Source organism: Silene latifolia, chromosome 2 (genome assembly GCF_048544455.1).
Source record: "Silene latifolia isolate original U9 population chromosome 2, ASM4854445v1, whole genome shotgun sequence".
Classification (NCBI taxonomy): domain Eukaryota; kingdom Viridiplantae; phylum Streptophyta; class Magnoliopsida; order Caryophyllales; family Caryophyllaceae; genus Silene; species Silene latifolia.
Window position 1 is genome coordinate 180197172 of NC_133527.1, and position 11004 is coordinate 180208175.

An 11004-nucleotide genomic window follows, 5' to 3' on the forward strand; every position below is an offset into this window, starting at 1 on the left:
TAGCTCCTACAACCTTTACCCCGGGTTCATTTTAATTGACTCCCTATATTCATTAAATTCATTGGTTACATGTTTCAGGATCGTCGCTCTGATACCATTTGTAACACCCCCACACTCCAAGTGCCTTACCAGGACCACTCGGGTATAAGGATGCCACCATCTCGGTTACCCGAGGCATGATATTCATAAGACAATAACGAAACAACTTTAAAAGTAAATAAAGTTTAAAGTGATTACATAGCAATTCCAAACTGATAAAAAAGAAATACAAGATTCTCGGACGGTCTCATCTTGCTAAAACTATCAAAGCTATAAAACATCGTCGACACGGCGGAAGACTTCTAAGCGCCACGTGATGACTCATCCCGGCTATCCCATACGCGTCATATCATACCGCTCAATAAGCGCTCACCACCCCGAATGGATCACCACGATTTTTAAAACATTTAAACGGGTCGTACTAATCACACAATTCAATATATTAACAATAAGATAAATGAGACGACTTAACCGTCACACACACACACACAATCACACCAATCCCAACAATCCCAATCACCGATCGTCCTTTGGACCCTACCCGCCCGATGGGGACCGGCCGTTCCCACCTAAGCCCCGCTCATCATACCGAGCGATAACCCTGCTCATTAATGTGCACATCCCCTTCTGTGGCGGGTTCCACGAAGGGCGAAACTAGGGCGTGAAGCCTGTAACGCCCCGTAATTTCGGACCGTTAATATATTTCGAAAATAATTTAGTAATCAAATAAAATTTGATATTAATGTATTTAAAGTAAAAATAATTCAAAGAAATATAATTTTATTATATTTTGAGGTAAAGTATTTATTTTGATAGTTTCTAGATGTTTAAAAATAGTTTAAACCGTGTAAAATCTTTTATTTCGAAATAAGGGCATATCGGGGGGAAAAATGTCAATTCTTTTGAACATTGGGTAAACGAATTTGGAAATGGGTCGTATGAATACTCAATTTTCTTGTAATCTCGTGTTTAAGAACTTTGGTCTTGTCAGAATTTGCGTTTGACAAACGGTTTTAATTATTATCGAAACGAGTCAAACCCGACTCGTAAAATCCCGACTAAAAACCCGCTCCCTTTCCTCCTTTCCTCTTCCCTACCGCGGCACCCCTTCCCCCTTCCTTCTTTTTTCTGATTTTTGTTCTTACCAAACACATTTCCTTAGCTTTACACCATTTTCAACAATTTCAAGCTAAAAATCACCATAACTTCCTCGTTTCTTGTCGGTTTTTCGCATAATTTATATTTCCGGAATCCTCTCGTCGAGATCTATAACCTGGTATATTTTAATTTCAGTTTTCTTGAAGTTGTTTTAAGACGAATTTTGGCACAATTTCGGTATTTATGCTTATTTGTGTGTTTTTATTGTTTGTTTAGGTGAAGAATTGGAAGACGAGTTTGGGGACTCGTATATTGTGGAAGATAGCGGCTAGTGTATATTAGGATTTGGTTTTTAAGGTGCTAATTGCTCATTTTCTAGCTTAAGGTAACATATTTCGAGTTACTCGACGAAAAATCGTCACATGCTTTGATTTTTGTATGTTTTTGTGATTTTTAATTAAGTAGTTAATTTCACATGTTAAAATGATTGCATGCATGTTTAATTCATGCCCTTTGGATAGTTTAAGTTAATATGTTAGTATTGGGGACGATTAATTATGTTTCAGACGGTCTTATACTGAACAAAAATGGAAAAATGGAGGTGTGTGGGTGGCGGCGAGCGAGTTCCAGCAGGCCAAGCATGCCCACGGCTGGCCCATGGCTGGCTCGGGTCAGCCCGTTGCTTGTTTCGCGGTTTTCCATGCTTTGTTCGTCATTTTAGGTTCATTAATGATATAATTAGAATAAGTAACATATGGTTAAACTTAGGAAATGAATCATAATAGTAGTTAAAAATTACGTTAATGGTAAAAAAAATTATGTTATATTGATAGTTATCACATGTTAGGATAGTTTACAAAATGAAATTGTAATTAATAGGCTCAAAATGAATTTTATAGCGATAATTGTAATGTTTTGATGATTGTGAAAATCGAGCCTTAGTCCCTTTGATCGATTCGATGTCGATTAATTGTGTGATTGGTCACCGCAATTTAACCGCACTGCTGTGTCGCAGGGCTGGGGTTGCGGGTAAAAATTCGGTTGGATGAAATTTTATATGAATTAGATAATCGGCCTTTTTCTTGTTTTAGGCCATTTATCAAGTTTTAGTTCACATGTATAGTTGATTGAATTTAATAGTGTCTTGTATTGTAGAAATGACCCTAGATTTCCCTAAAGCCTTTAATATTGTTAAAATTGCTAGAATTGAAATGGGTATTGAATATCTCTTGCAGGTTGTTGTGTTTGTCATAGATAGGTCTTTATAGTCTTTGACGAGTATATGTTCACTGCTTAATAGCCTTTGTGTTCCTGACTAGTGGATTTATATCCAAGTTGGGGCATGACCTCATTACTTATTTTGATAGTAAGTGGTCAGCTTAAGTACTAGCCAACCCTTTGGTGGACTCCTTAGGGTACTCACTTTGTTTTAGAAAAATTGTGGGTCTTGGGTGCAGTGGTGTGTATCCGCATGTCTAGGTCTGCTTGTGATTTTAGGCTAGGGTTGTGTTGTGTCTTGGCCATGTTTTATTAATATTAACCGCTGAGCCAAGATACCGGTTCGATTACCTTCCCTACCTCGTGGTATAGACTCGAGTTACAGAGTGACTATTGACGGTGCTAAGAACTTATGCCTGTCTTTGATATATTGCCCTTTCTTGTATGGTGATTTTATGAATTGTAATAGGTGAGATGTAAGTCGGTTACAATTGATAAAGTTTGGATTACAATTTGTTATATGTTTCACCTGATAGTTTAATTTGGTCAATTTAGTATTCATATGTTATAATACTTGGAAATTAGATTAATTATCATATTGTTTACATGTTTTACTACATGTTACATTAATTATGACGATTCGTGGCTGGGAGGACTCGAAGTTACTCCCCACTGAATTGTGGCTTTCGTGTTTGTATAAAATGCGATTGACAGGTTGTTGATGCTTTGTTGGGGTCACAGACGAGCTAGTGAGCATAAGGAACCTTGGACCTAGTTTTGGCTATTCTTATAGTAAACCTTTTAACTTTTGGTTTTGTATATAATTTGAAGGGACATATCACTACTACAATTTTGCTCAAAGAGAACGGTTAAACACCGTTCTTGAAGCCTCTTTGAACCGTCCTGTGGCCAAGCGTTCTCTTTTATGTAAGAGAACGGTTGGTACGAAGTCAACCCGTTCTCTTTGTAATAACAATCAGAACGGTTGCATTACTTAACCGTGCTCATTGATATATCAAGGAGAACGGTTTCTATTGAGAACCGTTGTCTTTGATAAAGCTGATTCTAAATGTTAAATTTGGCGCCTATTTTCAAAGAGAACAGGTTTAACATGTAACCGTTCTCTTTGTTTCTGATATTTGAATTTCGCGCCTTTATTTTATATTTTCAAATAGAACAGGTTTAACATGTAACCGGTCTCTTTGATTCTGATATTTTTTTTTTTAATATTTACGATTTTTTCGTATCCCTACACGATTGAATCGGATAGCGCATATAAATTACACCTGCAATTCATATACTCAAGCAAGTTTTACGCAACAAGAACCTGAACATTCATATTTAATTTGAATTCACAAGGCAAATCCTTGTAAAATTATACCAACTCTTATCATGTCTTTAAGAGCCTAAAGGCTACAAATATCGAAAATAAGTACAAAACATAAATAAAATCCTTCATTCCTCATCACTTAGTTGCCTAAAGTGCAAAAATAATTAAACGCCAAGAAGAAGCTGCCAGCATGGTCTTCATCCAACATTACTTTAGGGTTTGAAATTAAGTGTGAATTCAGCCCAAATATTTCGCACCTCGTCAATTTGCTCAACCGTATATGATGGTGGGGCGATTAACATGAACTACATATATAAGACACCAAAAATTTAAATTAATACACTATACGACATGTAAAATAAAATAATTACTATGATGAAAATGAGAAATACAAAGAGATGAAAAATGATTGAAATGATAAGGAAAAGAACATACATTTGGGGTGATATTAACATATCTTGCTTTGATAAGGTCCAACATATATCGGCAAACATAATATCCGCATAATACGCTCCCAACCGGCTGCCGAGGACACTAAAATAAAAACCCATAATGAGATTTTCACAATGAGTAATTACTGTAGATACCCTACTCATTATGCCCCACAATGGTACAATCGTCATTCTGGTCATCTTAAAATGGAATTGCCTGGTAAATTTCATATATAATCTCATATAGCCTGGTAAATTTCGTATATAATCTCATATAGGCTGTCCCAATTTCATATAGGCTGTCCCAAATTGGCAAATTTAGCACTAGGCCTGGTCTACTCTCACTCTGAGACAGTTTCTACAAAGAAAATATATAATCTCCCTCCGGAACGTAATAAATTACCTTCAAGTGAGGGTAGTTCCCCAACTTTCTACAATTACCTTTAAGCGCGCTCTGAGCGTGTGTGCGCTATCACAAACTTGGGCTAAGTTTTAAGATCAAGTACGACGTTTATTTCCTTATAATGGGGAGTGCATATTTCATGACCATCAGAATGATATACCATATTTTTTTTGTTCTCCAGTTCGCTACAGAAGCAGCCATTACCATTCTTAGAATTGATGACATGATCAAGTTAGAGAAAGAAGACGGGCATAATGAAGAGTAAACTCTATTCGATGCAGAGGCAGCCAGTATTGTGAGCAATGATACTAATGAAGTATTAAATACAAAACCTCTAAATGGTAGATTATGTAAATCCTCTTATTCCCTTATACTCTGATTCAGATAAGATCAAAGGAACATTACTTTTTCTCTATAGGTTGAATAAACCAATGCACTATTCAAAATGAAAAAGCTGAAGTCCACAAGAGTAATATCCGACCTATCTACGCAATAAAAATATTCACAATATAAAAGTTCGATATACCTTAATAATTTTCCAAGTAAGCGGTTTCGCCTCGAACCCGGCAAGTGGATCGATAGAGTTTCTTTTCTCGAACGCTCTACATTTCAATTAACTAAAATAAGCCGTTACTTCAAATATAAATTAATACACTAATAACAAGTATAATACACGATTTACCTAGTAAAATCTCATTATTATTAAATTTAAGACATATCAGAGAAAAATTATTTCCATTTTGAATGAATGGTGCATAAGGCTCACTATTTAGAAAACTGACTGCAGTTCATTTTAAACTGTTGCCCTGCACTAGGGTAATGTAGTTGTATCATTAAAGTTAAAAGAAGTCACGAGTTATGTAAAATCAGATGTATACATGACTAAAACTCTGAAATATAGGCAACAGCAAGCACAAACCAAATTTCTGAAAGGAACATTTTATATTTTTATGCAATCCTTAATAGTTAATACTGAAACTGCATAAACAGGTTTCTAAATTTCAATATTTCAAAGAACCTTGTACATCAAAGACGAATATATAGTTTCTCTACCCCGAGCTGCACAACAGCGCAACCATCAGGGGAAAAAAATTTAGAAAAGCCAAAACAGAAACCGTCACCACATCCTCATCTATGTGCATTACTTGTATTCAATAGAAAGCCTCCCTCGTATAAGCAAGAACCAAAAAAAAAAAAAAACTTTACCATCACATTACTAAATCAGGGCCAAATGAGTGGTTTAAGGAACAAATATCTGAGCCTCTGAGCCTTTTATGAGTGGTTTAAGGAACAAATATCCGGGGGTTGAGTGTTGGCATACTACCTGGAACCCTCACAACATTCCTAAACACTGCTTTATTCACTGGTTGTGTATGTTAGACAGGTTGCCTAAGCTGGACAGGATTGGTAGGTTTGGTGTGATACAAGATCAGCTTTGCAGACAGGAGGATGAGAATATGTTAGCCACTGGTCAAAGGCATATGAATAAGTATATCTAAATGCTCTTCCCAAGGGGTAACTAACTGGAACCAGACTCTCCGAGTTTTTAACGCAAGAGTAGAGCTGCATACATGATACATCCGACTCCCACTTACCTCACCATAAGCGGGACCTTTGTGGGTCTGGGGTAATGCTCTTGTATGTACTTCCTACTACCTGGATAAATAAATTGCTCAGGTCATCTTAAAAGCTGCTTACAGCTGACCTATCCATATTTCAACATTCTGATAAATTATAGTACATATACTTAGTTTCATTACATAATTATCTTATCCAGCTGATAAACATTTACCGACTGTTTACATGAATGGGTTGTTCCTATCCTGTCTCCATTCATTATTTCTTCCTATAGATAGCAGATTCATTATTTATTCCTAAATTCATCCATATCCATATCCTACCCTAAATTCGAAAAAAAAATTGTTTATCAGCTGGATAAGATAATCATGTAATGAAACTAAGTATATGTTACTAGTTATCTTTGCCTTCCCTACTCACTAGTCACTAGTTTTTCTAATCTAAGGCTCTGTTATCTCTGCCAATGCTCTAAATTACTCAACTGTTGCACATCAGCATATCCCACAACTCCCTCCATTCATTTCATTTCATTTCCACACACTGAAATATATGAGGACACGATAACAACACACATGAGAAATGCTGAACCGACATTTAATTACGTGAGACCATCAAAAGAGGTCAGTTTTTGTCCAAGTTTTTTGTCCAAGTCTTTGAAGAGTAAAGTGCAGATTCCAAGTTTTTGTCCTAGAGTCTGTCTTCTTAACGTAGTAAGACTAAGCTGTAACATGAATCTAGAATTTAATTAACAGTTATCATATAAATCATAAGAGCCTGTAACACCGTCTCACTGCCAGTCTGCCACAACTCGATGAGACCATCAAAAGAGGTCAGTCACAAATACCTTCAACAAAGCCTAAAATGCTACTGATACATACATACAAAATAATTGGTTTTGGTTTAATTACCGAATATCTACTCATCTACTCCGTATTATTAAACTCTAAAGCCGCAATTTATTCTTATTGTTTCAATAAAATCAATCAAGGGTTGCTTCAATAATACATAAAATCAATCAGTTGCTTCAATAAAACATAAAATCAATCACGGCTTGCCACAATTATGTAGGAGTACAATATAAAGTGAAGTTAATTAGGGTCTTACCAGCAGAACGATCGCCAACGATGAAGGGCGTGTACAACTAGGTGGTGGACGGAGTAGAAGCGACCAGCGACAACCAAGGGTAACCAACGACAATCAAGGGTAACCAGCGACAATCAAACTGTGCTAGGGCAAAACCAGCGATCGCTAGGGCAAAAGTGATGATTGTAGCGTTTGAATGAGATAGAAGTGTAAACGGTAGTCAATCGTAGTCTAATTGTCGCTGGTTATCTACGAGAATGGTTATATTAATTAACCGGTCTATTTGTTAAATTACTGACGGCCAACTAACTCGAACCGATTCTCTTTGTTAATTTAAAAGCACGGTCAAAACAACCAACCGTTCTCTAATGAAATTCTATATGCACGCCAACCTAAAAATAAGAAAGAGACCGATTCTGCTATCAACCGTTCTTTAAGTGGCGTTCTTAAAGCCTTAAATTGTAGTAGTGTATTGACACGTCTGTCGCGTACCTGTCAAAAATAACCAACTGGTTCTAACTAATATAGCTAGGGAAGTCGGGTCGAATCCACAGAGAGGTAGGAAATTGTCGGCTGAATTTAAGTTCATCTAAGTAACCAATTTGGGGGGTTATAAAATGTGATTTCTAAACTAAGAGAATAAGGAAAAGAGAAATAAAAGGGAGGAGTTTAACAGATAAAAGAGAATAGCTAAGACAAACGGTTCACCATAATCATCTGGTCGAGTAATCCAGGTCCCAGGTCAATGCAGTACGGTCTAAGGGGTAGCGAACGTCACCTTTCGGTCCTTAATTCACCCTAAAGTGTAAACAGTTTAACTTTCGCCCTCGCTGCAATACTCTATTGTTCGCTACTAGTCTGCCTCTTCCAACCTTTCGGTCCAGGTCAAGGTCCACTAAGAATAAGGGTCTAACCGCGTCGACTCGATTAGGCAATTACAATTAATTGTAGCATTTAAACAACAAAGACGGTACTGGCATTAACCTAGTAGATCGATTATTCTCCCTTCAAATCATGGATCCCCTATAGTCTTAGCATAGGGAATTTGCTACTCATAATCGTCGGATTAACAATCTCAATAACCAAATAATTAAAACTAAGCATGACGAATAACTATTAAGAGACTGATGAACAATTATAAAGCAAAGAGAAAAGGATTAAAAAAAAACAAGAATACGATTAAGGAATAAACTAGATTGATAATACCGAATCCGAGTGACAAATGTAGAGAATAGGAAATCCAAAGAACAGTGAGGAATAGAAACCAAAACTAACGTGTAAAGTGCCAGGGATGAGTAACGTAGTTCCTCTCCTTGATCTTATACTAGAAAGTCGTCTTAAACCTAATCTATGAACTAATTTCAAAAGCCCATAAAAGATTAGGCGGAAATAAACTAAAAGCACACGAAAACCCCTCGATCGAGTAGAAATCGTACTCGATCAAAGACAAATCACTCGATCGAGCTAGGACAACCTCTCGATCGAGCACGCTCTTGAACTTCCTCGATCGACTCCTTGCGGGTCGATCGACCAATCTTGAGTGTGTAAAGCATTCGATCGAGCAGTAAAGCACTCGATCGAGCTATATAGGCGCGTCAGGACTTGAATTTCTTCCTGAACCCAGCTCATGCGTCCTCCAAGTGTAAGATTTCTAAGCTCCGGGTCCTTATTTCCCATGAATGCGTACAATAGGGACAATTAAGGCTCGATTTAGCTCCTCCTCGGTCAATTCCTGCAAATTACAATAAACGGACCAAAGTAGAATATTCGGGGGTATTTGTAGCCAGATGCTACATAAGAAGCACAGAAATGCGTGTAAAAATGAGGTGAAAACCTTATATAAAAGACACGCATCAAATCTCCCCAAACCAAACCTTTGCTTGTCCCCAAGCAAATATGAATGCAACTAAGGGTGAACAATAGAACGGGACCAACGCATCAGCTACAAATCATCCACCAGAACCAATTTAATGCAACAAAATGACAAAGTGGCAACTGAAAAATGCAAACGAGTTAAATTAATGTTTCAAGCTTACTGAACCGTCGACCTTGCAAGATTCAAAGATGTCGGACTCTCACGGGTCGCTCGTCACTCAAAATCAGGCACAAGGTGAGTATATATGTGAAAGATAGGAAGAAGCAAGACACTCACCTAACTCGACCTATAAGAACATGCATGCAGTTAACATGAATAAAGTCTCTACAACCGTACATATGCATTCCAACCATACTAATGACCAAGACACGTGCCGAGGACTTACATTTGGGTTAGTGAGGTAATGGGTAAGAAGGGGCTAAAATGAATTTGGATATGTGGGGTTAATAGCCAGGCTAGCAACAACGGATCCAAATATAGACTGCATCCCAATTTCGTACTCATAACAGCAAGATGAAACGGTGTAAAATTATGCACTAAACTCACAAAACACCAAAAGTCGTCAATTCCCCATAAAATATAAATAAGGCATGGGAGTGTGAAACATCATACATTCTCACTCTTTTTTTTTTCATGATTTTTTTTCTTTCTTTTCTTTTTCTTTTCGCTTCTTTTTTTCTTCGTTTTTTTTTTCGTTCCATTTTTTTTCAACAATTCATCACATTTTTTTTCTTTCCCTTCAATTCTTCCACCATCTTCTGAAATCAGATGAAATAACCATATTGCAATAAAACATTCCAAGAACTACTCGTTACTAGCTCAGCTAGGGTAGGAAGTATTATAGAAAGTAGTTGATAGGACAAAAAGGGCAATTTGGCTATGTGAGGCTCATGGGTAGAATGAAATAAAGGGAATTGCCTCTCCTAACACGTGTCACCATCCACAGACCGAATGCATACAGGTATTAAGAAGACTAGACTCATGCTTATGCAAATTGATGTTACATGTCTTAAAGAGAGTACTACTCACATCCTAAATGAAACCGGTCATGAATGTCACCAGTTTAATAAGCTCTAACCTCAGAATGTACTGTAGCTTGCCGACATAAAGAATCAAGTCTATTCGTTCAGATAAGAGAGAAACAAAAACTTGTAGATTATGCACATAATCATGCCAGCTAAATGTCAAGAATATGCAGGGCTCAGGTAAGGATTCAAGGTGGCGTCAATGTTCAAACGTTCCGACTCAATTTAAACATGAAAATTTGGAAATTTTTTTGAATTTTATGATTTTTATATGATTTTTTTGGAATTAATTAAAACAACAATGCATGCGGAAATAAATAAACGTGCAAGCAAAAATGCAAGAAACATGCAGACACAGATATGGATGCATACCTCCCCAACCCAAACCGTACAATGCCCTCATTGTACCAAAAATAGGGAAAGAAATGCAAACTGAAAAGAAAAGGAGAAGTGGAGTTGGAAAACTTACAAAACGTCATGTAGCGGGACCTCCCCAAACCGACCATGAACATGGGAGGTCAAAGAAAGTCAAACAGTGGCTTTATAGACGTAAAACAGCAGCTCGAGGTCATAACTACTCGATCGAGCGCCTGGAACAGCTCGATCGAGGGAACCAGTGTCTTGGAAGGGCTCGATCGAGTGACAACCCACTTGATCGAGTAAGCACGGGTAGGGATCTGGTCGATCGAGGAGCACATCACTCGATCGAGCAACAACTGCATCAGAAAGTGCTCGATCGAACACAAAGTCATTCGATCGAGTACTTTAACCTGCAAAAGACGCATTAAAAGCATGGAAAACACAAAAAAAAGTTCATTAACGTAAAGCTAAAGAAAAACAAATAGTTCAACAAAAGTACAAATAAAACTGTCCGGGCTGCCTCCCGGAGAGCGCTGGTTTAAGAGGTCCCGCACGACCTTTCT

At 37.3% G+C, this 11004-nt stretch overlaps 2 long non-coding RNA genes across 2 annotated transcripts; one reads left to right on the forward strand and one right to left on the reverse strand.

Moving 5' to 3' along the window:
• Window positions 1-1127: 1127 nt before the first annotated feature.
• On the forward strand, window positions 1128-3208 carry LOC141631436 (uncharacterized). Its single transcript, XR_012537632.1, has 3 exons — window positions 1128-1315; window positions 1414-1522; window positions 3070-3208. It is a non-coding gene; the product is annotated as an uncharacterized LOC141631436 (long non-coding RNA).
• A 445-nt stretch (window positions 3209-3653) lies between these two features.
• Window positions 3654-7435, reverse strand: LOC141631440 (uncharacterized). The gene is made up of 4 exons (XR_012537633.1): window positions 7202-7435; window positions 5046-5121; window positions 4121-4219; window positions 3654-3990 (listed from the first exon to the last, which is right to left on the reverse strand). It is a non-coding gene; the product is annotated as an uncharacterized LOC141631440 (long non-coding RNA).
• Between the last annotated feature and the right edge of the window lie 3569 nt (window positions 7436-11004).